Genomic DNA, 8,984 nt, shown 5'->3' on the forward strand with positions numbered 1-8,984 from the left:
AGATATGAAATTCAGTTAAAGATAAAAAGAGAAAGTAAGTCCAGATAAAAGGAAGGGAAAATACATTATGACATACATAGAAATGGAAAATGGGCATTTTTTAATAAAGAGTTAAAAAAAAGAACTATATGTAATAAATTAAGAAATATTGGGGTGTAGAGTGAAAAGGAATAGAATTGCGATAAAATAGTTTAGTGTTTCAATTCAAATAGTATTTTAGAAATAAATGGCCTTAACAATCTGAGGAAAAGCAGACTTAATCTAAAGAACAGAACCAAAAACACAAGGATGGGTGTCTAGGAGATATGTACAACAGCAATTCAACATCTGCTAGCATTTTGTTGAAGATTTTTGTGTCCATAGTCATAAGAGATATGGTCTGGAGTGTTCTTTTCTTGTGGTGTCTTTGTCTGGTTTTGGTATCAGGATAGTCTAAGTGGCCTCATAAAATGAATGGTGAAGTTCCCCTTTTTTCTGTGTTTTGGAAGAGTTTTAGAAGCATTGGTATGAACTCCTTTTTCAATGTTTGGTAGAATTCAGGGGTGAAGTTATCTAGGCTTTTCTTTTTGCTACTTTTTATTACTAATTCAGTCTCTTCCATTTGTCCCCCATCAGTCCCTACCCCTCTTCTTTACCCCTCTTTGTCCTCCACCCAACTCTCCACCCTAACCCTTATTATTGGCCCTTCCTCACCTGTGGCAGAAGATCAATAATCTAAGCGCCCACTCTTCTGCTTTGTTCTCACTCAGATTTACGTGCTGTTTCTGGACCCTTGTGAGAAAAGAGACTACTTTAGTAATCACTTCAGTCTCAGGGCATGTTCTCCTGGACTTTGTGATTTATATCAACTTGTTCATCCTCTAGAGGACCCTGGAGATGCCACTTTATTGTTTGAAAATGCCAAACAGGTCACTCTTTGAGAGGACCTTCAAGAAGTCAGAACACCCTCGAGGCTTACAGGATACACCCATAGGAGAGAGATTCAGAATCCATTCCCACCGCCTTCCCTCAAAAACTTACTGGTCAAAGATACACAACTGCAGGCCTCTAACTATAGAGGTCTGCAGTTGTGTATGTTTAGTAACTATAGTAATAGATGGTGATGTTTGAAAGAACTACTCCAGTCTCACACTGGACACCCAAACAGCTTCTGCCTCCATCTCTAGCTTCACTAATGGCTCACACCAGGAATTAGAGATGTTATCTGAAAACACAGAGTCAATCCTCCTCTCTCTGAAGTAGATACACTAGGTCAACACCACAAGGACCATTGCAGGAAGGCTTAAGTAAAAACAGAGCAAACTCATGACTGGACAACTTAACAGAAGTTGAAGAAAATCAGCCATGCAATCTGTTCCCTCCAAAACCGCCATAGGTAGGGAAGTTTGCAGATATTGTAAAGAAAAGGAGCACTGGACTCAGGATTGCCTGGCCTTAAAATGCAAAAGGGCACAAGAGTCTGCAAATTCATTTCCCATGAATATCCTCCATGGATCATCCCCTGTGTGTCTACAACTAACTCAATGCACAGAGGGAAATGATCATCCCCATCAATGGCCACCCACCTCCTTCCTAGCAGACTCAAGGGAAACATATGCACTGTGAAAACCTCCAATTTTCCTACCACCATGGAGTAGGCAAACCATGCTGGGGAATCTTCCACAAGACTGCCTTTATCTAAACCTCTCTCTTTCTCAACAAGGATTTCTCATGACTGAGCACAGTTTTCTGCTTAGCTCCACTGCTAGCAGCAAACCCTCAGGAAGAGTTACTTTCCAGCCCGAATATCAATATGTTCTCCCAAGGACACCACCCCTGAAGTCCCTAACTCACGCCTTTGTCCTTTATTGGCTGTCATTCGCTATTCACCCTTTCTTGCTCACATTCAAAGCCCCTGAACCCCTTTAAACCCTCAAGTGAAAACTACATTAAGATTCCTCACTCCCTTTGGGCTGTTTGCTCCCCTGATCTAGGCCAACTCTGGGAGGCTGAATTGCACAATGTAGCAATAGACCTTTGCATGTCACTGCCAAGATTTCTGCAATGTTCTCTAAAACTAGAAGCCCCCCAAGGTCTACAACCTACAGTTCAAGGACTCCTCAAAAAGGTGTGGGTGAGGGAATATACTCAGGTATGGGAGAGAGAGTCGACGCAGGAGTAGATGAGAGAACCACCCTGGGTGTGGATGATTAGTGTGTGGATGAGAGAGCCCACTTTCGGGTGGGCATAGAGCTGAGAGTCAAGCCAGTGTGGATGACAGAGCCACGTCAGGTGTGGAGAAAAGCCAACTTAGGTGTGGGTAAGAGAGCCCTCCTTTCTCCTGCTATATTCTAGAGGGAGGAGATTTCAGATTGGCAGAGGAATACTGCTACAGGGATTATGCGGGGGGCGGGGGGGAAGGAACTAATTTTTAGGAACTTTTTTTATATTAAAGTTTATTGGGATGACAATTGTTAGTAAAGTTACATAGATTTCAGGTGTACAATTCTGTATTACATCATCTATAAATCCCAATGTGTGTTCACCACCCAGAGTCGGTTCTCCTTCCATCACCATATATTTGATCCACTTTACCCTCATCTACCACTTCCTTTCCCCAGTATCTTTTTTCTTCAGCATTGGAAGCCCAATTAGCTGGTGGTAAGATGAGTTTAGTTTCCTGCCATTCACTGGCCTACCTGCTGGTGTGGTGGGCATTGTGTGGGTGTTGACAAGGCCTCAGGGGCCTCTGGGTGGAATAAGCAGTGCTGTTCCCAGGTCTTTCTCCCTGCTGTCTTGGCTCACAAGCAAGGGTATATGAGCAGAAAAGAGGCCAAATTCGTAACTCCTCATTTCCTGAAGAGAGGGAATTAATACATAAACATTGAACATGACTGGGACCATTATGCTAAGTCCAGCACGCAAGAAATTTTCCTGCGTAGCTGACCTTTGGAAAGTCTCAAGATATAACTATGTATGAAATGTCTGCCTCTGGTTTCCAGGAGTACATGACCATTAATTTTTCCTCTGTTGTGCTCAATATATTTGCTGGCACCAGGGAACAAGGCGGAGTGCCTCCCGGTGCTGCTTTTCCATCTGTAAGTTTGGACAGCTGCTAACCTAAGACTAGGTGGTCTTACGGGAAAAGGCTTTGTTTCAAAATTCAAAGCCATTGAGTTCCAATCCTGTCAAAGTCAAATGTTTCATTAAAATTCCTATTAACCTTTCCTCATAAGAGTAACTCTAAATTGATTCTTAACCTGTTTTGAAAGATTGAAACAATCAATAATTCATCCAAGGGTTTGCACATATTCGAGGCCTCCCCACCTTCTCTCAGACCCCCATCTAAGCACCTCCCTCGCTGGAGAGTATAAGCAAGCACGTATAAGCAAGCACGTCGTTCAGAAACAGCAATGACCTTCGCTGTGGAGGAAATGGCAAGAGTTCTGGCCTCGAAGAGTCAAAAAGATTTGATCTCTACCACTTACCAGAAAAATCTTCTCACAAATCTTACTAAAGAAACTTGTTCAAATCACTTCATCTCTCTGTCCTTCAAGGTTCCGACAGACTCACCTGGTAACTGATGGACTTATAAAAGGTTCAGAAAATAAAAATATAACATTTTTCTTTCTCATTATAAAAGTAACATACATTTATTTATTTTGTAGGCAACTAAAACTAGAAAATGACAAAGTAGATTTTTGCTTTTAATAAAATTATTATAGATATATTGTTTTTTAAAATTTTAAGAGGAAAGAACCAGTAAATATACTTTTTAAAATACTCCTAACTTCCATGATAGAAACATCCACAATAGAAACATCAACACAAAAATGAAAATGAAGACTAATGACAATCTGATTGACAATGGCATAGAACTTAATGTGGAATATTCTCTGAGAGCAACATAATACCATCCATGTACGACTGAAAATCTGAATAGCAGCTTGGAATACAAGACTTTTGGATAAAAATGTGGCTATCCACCTCTGCATTACTCCAGAGACAAAATACTCTAGAGGCAAAAAATGTTTGTAGCCCACCAATTTAAGTAGCCCAGACTGATTGATAGAATTGATCTTAAAGGCTGTTCATTCAAAACCACATCTGCTCACTGAAATAATTAACTAGATTTATTCTATTGTGGGCTAGATTTATTTTTTATGGGCTAATAAATAATAGAATCAAATTTTGTGACTTTTCAGTAAACACTAGAAAAGAAGGTGTATTTTGTTTGAAGATACAAAGTTTGACATATACAGATTAGACTTATGTCATTAATTATGCTAATCAGGATTGCCACATCCTAATTCACTTTTCTGTCCATTTGCTCTCACATGACTAAAAGATGAATTTAAGACTCCTTGTATTTCAATTTCTCCTTGTACTCTTAAAGTTTTACCTTATAAGTTTTGATGTTTTAAAAAACTTTTACATTTTATTTTTAATTTTTATATAACTTATTTTTAACTATTTTTATTTAACTCTTTATTTTTAGTTTTTTATTCTTTAACTATTTTTATTTTATTTAGCTTTTTAATTCATTGTAACCTTTTATTTTTTATTTTGGAATGATTACAAACTAATAGTAAAGTTGTAGGAAGAAAACAGAAACTCCCCATATACTCTTCACCTCAATGCACCAATTATCAGTATTTTCCATATTTGCTTTATCATTTATTCTCTTTCTATTCATCTGTACTATTACTATTTTCTGAACCATTTCAGAGTAAGTTGCAGACGTGATGTTCTATTACCCCTAACTACTTAAGAATTATTTCCTAAAAATAAGGTCACTCTCCTACAGAAACACAGTACAATCAGCAAAATCTGGAGATTAGTACTAATGCAAAACTACCATCTGATCCACACACTCCATTCAAATTGCCTAGGTTATTCCAATAATGTCCTTTGTAGATGCAGGACCCACCTGAACCATCCACTGCATTTAATTGTCATGTCTTTTCAGTCTGCTTCAGTCCAGACCAGTTCCTCAGTCTTTATTTGTCTTTTATGCCCTTGGTAGTCTTAGAGAACACAGCCAAGTTACCTTGTAGAATGTTCCTAACTTTGGATTTGTCTGGTATTTCCTCATGATTATATTCAGATTATGCATTTTGGTAGGAATACCCAAAAAGTGGTGCTGTGTTCAGCTCAGTGTATCATAGCAGTAGGTACGCAATGCCAGTTTGTCTCATTGCTAGTGATGTTAACATTTATCACTTGGTTAAGATAGTATCTGCCAGGTTTCTTCACTGTGAAGGCAACTGTTTGTAGTGACTTAAAAACTATGTGTTTATCCTCCTCCTCATGGATGACTCTGGCCTGAATTATTACCATGAGAAACGCCAAATATTGATTTTTCTATAACATATTGATTTTCTATATCATGATGAATGCCAAATGTTGATCATTAGTCATTCTACTCTTGGTGGTTGACATTCTACTGCCATTACTTATTCATTTATATCAGAAGAGATGCACAGATTCTTACTATATTCATTGGGTCATATCTATTATTCTTATTATTTATTGTGATGCTCAGATTGGGCCTTCAAGCTCCCTCAAGATGGCTCTTATGTCATTTTGACATGTTCCCAATATACTTGGCATTTCCTTACTTTCTGACACAAGAAGATATTCCAGACTCAGCTTATATTTTCCCTGTGCAGCCTGGAAGCAGCCAGTTTTCAAGAAACCCTGGTTCTGTTTATTGGAGAATGATATTAGAAACCAAGATCTGAGTACTAGGTATGTTCAGTGCTACTGGACTGTCATTGCTTCTAGACCCTTTAAGTGGACAGAACTAGGAAACGTGTACACACCCACACACCCACACACACACCTGTATCAATTTCACTATACATATTAAAAACCATGAGTTCATATTGATATAATTCTTATTTAACACAATAGAGATTATTTGAACTATCCCGTTTTCATATTTGTAATCATCTAAGGGTTTGAAATATGGCTCTGACTATCCTCAATGCATTTACTTACTTGCTCAATTCCCCTATATGACAAATCTGCCGGCCATTCAGACTATCCGTTTGGCCCTAAGCCTGCTGGGCCAACTACACAGATGTCCTTCCTGGCCCAGCTCTGCCAAGCTTGCTGGCTGTGTCAGCCCTCAGCCCCACCAAATACACTAGTCACATCAGTCCAATCCTTGCCACTGACCAAAGAGAAGGGGAAGGGACAGGCTATGTTTTTGATTCATTAATATTAATAACAGTAATATCTTCATTGGATAATATTCCCATTAGATTTATAAAGCGCCATGCTTTGCCTTGTTTAATTCTTTTTATTCTTAATTCAGTGTACTCTGAAATGAAGATTTACCTTTTTTAAATACTTTTTTTTACTTTGAAACAATTTTAGATTTACAGAAAAAGTTTCAAAGATAGGAGAATCCCATATACCCGTCCTTCCGTTTCCCCTAATGTTTACATCTTACACAACTGTGGTACATTTGTCAAAATTGAGAAGTTAACATTGGTATGTTACTATTAACTAAACTTCAGGTTTTATTTGGATTTCACCAGTTTTTGTATGAATGTCCTTTTTCTGAATCAGAATCCAATCTATAATAGCATTTAGTCATCATATCTCCTTAGTGTCCTCTAGTCTGTGGCAATTCTTCAGTCTTTCCTTGTTTTTCATGACCTTGACAGGTTAAGGGGTTTTTGTCAGTTATGGTGTAGAATGTCCCTTTATTCGGGTTTCTCTGATGTCTTCACCATGTTTAGACTAGGGTTATGGGTTTTAGGGGAAGAATACTGAAGGTGAAATGCCCTTCTTTCTTCCCCACATCATATCAGGAGTACATGACATCAACATGACCTACCACTGGTCATGTTAACCTATCGCAGTCCTCTCCACTGCGCAAGTTACCATTTTTCCATTTCCAGACTCTGTTCTTTGGAAGTCAGTAAGTCTGGTCCACTGTAGAAAGGGGGAGGGAAGACATTACACTCTACCTCCTGGAGGGGGAGTATCTACATATATTACTTGTAATTCTTCTATAAGAATGAGATTTGTCATCTTTCCCCTCTTCATTTATTCAATCATTTGTTTATATCAGTATGGATTCATGTTCAGTTTACTATACATATAGATACATAGACACAGAAATAATTATAGTTACATGTAGTATGTACATGGAGCTTCAGCTGCTAAGAGGACCTAGAAAGAATGATAACCAGTAGCAACAAGCACATCTAGCACCCAGCTCTTGGTGTCTCAATATCACTCTCTAATGAAAGGAATCAGGCTCCTTTGGAAAATGATTGATTCTAGGGCTGGGGCTGAGAAAGGACAATGATTGATTCTAGGGCTGGGGCCAGAGGACCCAGTGGAGCCAGAAGGTAAGGATATGCTCAAAAAACAAAAGAATGGGAATACGTCAAAGGGCTACAGAAGCCAACCTGAAAGAGTTCCCAGGGGCCAAAGCGGGAACAATTTGAGCAACAAAATAATGACAATAAATAAATAGAAAAATAAACAACCACTAAATAAATAAATAATGTAGTGTTGGATTACAACCCCAAATATAAAATGAATAATGACATGTTGTTATCTAGACTTGCAGTCTTTTCTCTATTATACATACACATACACGTACAAACACCACAGATTCATTTTTATACATTTGGAATAATACACAATATTTTACATATGCTTTTTCTCATTTAGGAATATATCTTAGAGATATTTCCTTGTCAGTAAACAAAGATCTCCCACATTCTTTCTGTTATTGTAACTGTGTATTATTTCAATATACGAGCACTTACGTTGTATTAAATCTTTTGCTATTGCAAATATGCTATTGACATGGCCATTCAAAATACCATTCAATTTGCCATTCAAAATGCAATTGAAATTCAAATGGCCATTTTACAGCTACTGCAATGTGTATATCCATGGGATAAATTCCTGGAGGTAAAATTGCTGGGTCATATTTTGTTTGAAAATTTGTGGTGGCTATTTTTTTTTATAGCTACTTGTTTCTATTTTAGAATGAAAAATATCTTCTCAGATTTCCCTGAGAATACTTAGAGCCTATACAAATTCTCTGCCACATTCATTCCTTTCATAGGGGCCATGAACTCCAATGATTCATCTCAGACATCTAGTCATTTTTCATTGTAGAGTAACGTTTACCTATGAAAGTTAAAATTTTATTTTCATGTCTTTTTGATCATTGACATTGGTCTTCAGGAGAAAAAAGAGATCGATGCACAGATGTACAGATTAAATATTCCATCTTGAAATAAAAATGTTTACATACTGTTTGGTCATTTTTAAAAAAAAAAAAAATTCTAGATCAAGCATTTTACTAAATGCTCTCTATATAGAAATTTTCAATGGGTGCACAGTATTCCCATTACCCAGTTAAACATACATTTTTACATCATTTTCCTATTATTAAATATTTTGTTTGGTTTTTTTATTTGAAATAGTTATAAATAGTAATGTAAATTATGACTAAAACTGCAATGTATATCTGTATATGTAAATCTTTCCAGATATCTCTGATTATTTCCTTAAGAAAAATTTTTAAAGTGATGTTGTGCTTACAATTAGTAAGGAGACCTTCAAGGTTTACCACACAATGGCAAACGCCATCCCTCCTGATTATATCCACTCACCCTATCCACTCACCCTATCAGAGGAGGGTGCCTTCAGGGAAGTAACTTGGAAGTTTCTCTTAGCTTGTTAAAATAGAATTCTAGCAAAGGATTTAACTAAATCCTAAATAGGATTCTAGCCAAGTAAGATTTAGTTAACTGTGGACCAGTGAACCCTGAGCTGTTTGAAACCCAAGGGCTGAAAAAACTGAGGTAGCATCATTTGAAAGCCAATGAAAGGTTATACTCTCTCTCCCATATTAAAATTAAGGTCACATCCTCCCCCCCCATTTTCAAATTAAAGGTTATATCCTTCCCCCATATTCAAATTGTGGAAATTAAGAAACAGAAACCTCATTTAAAATGGCGTAG

The sequence above is a fragment of the Rhinolophus hipposideros genome, assembly GCF_964194185.1.
Source record: "Rhinolophus hipposideros genome assembly, chromosome: 4".
NCBI lineage: Eukaryota > Metazoa > Chordata > Mammalia > Chiroptera > Rhinolophidae > Rhinolophus > Rhinolophus hipposideros.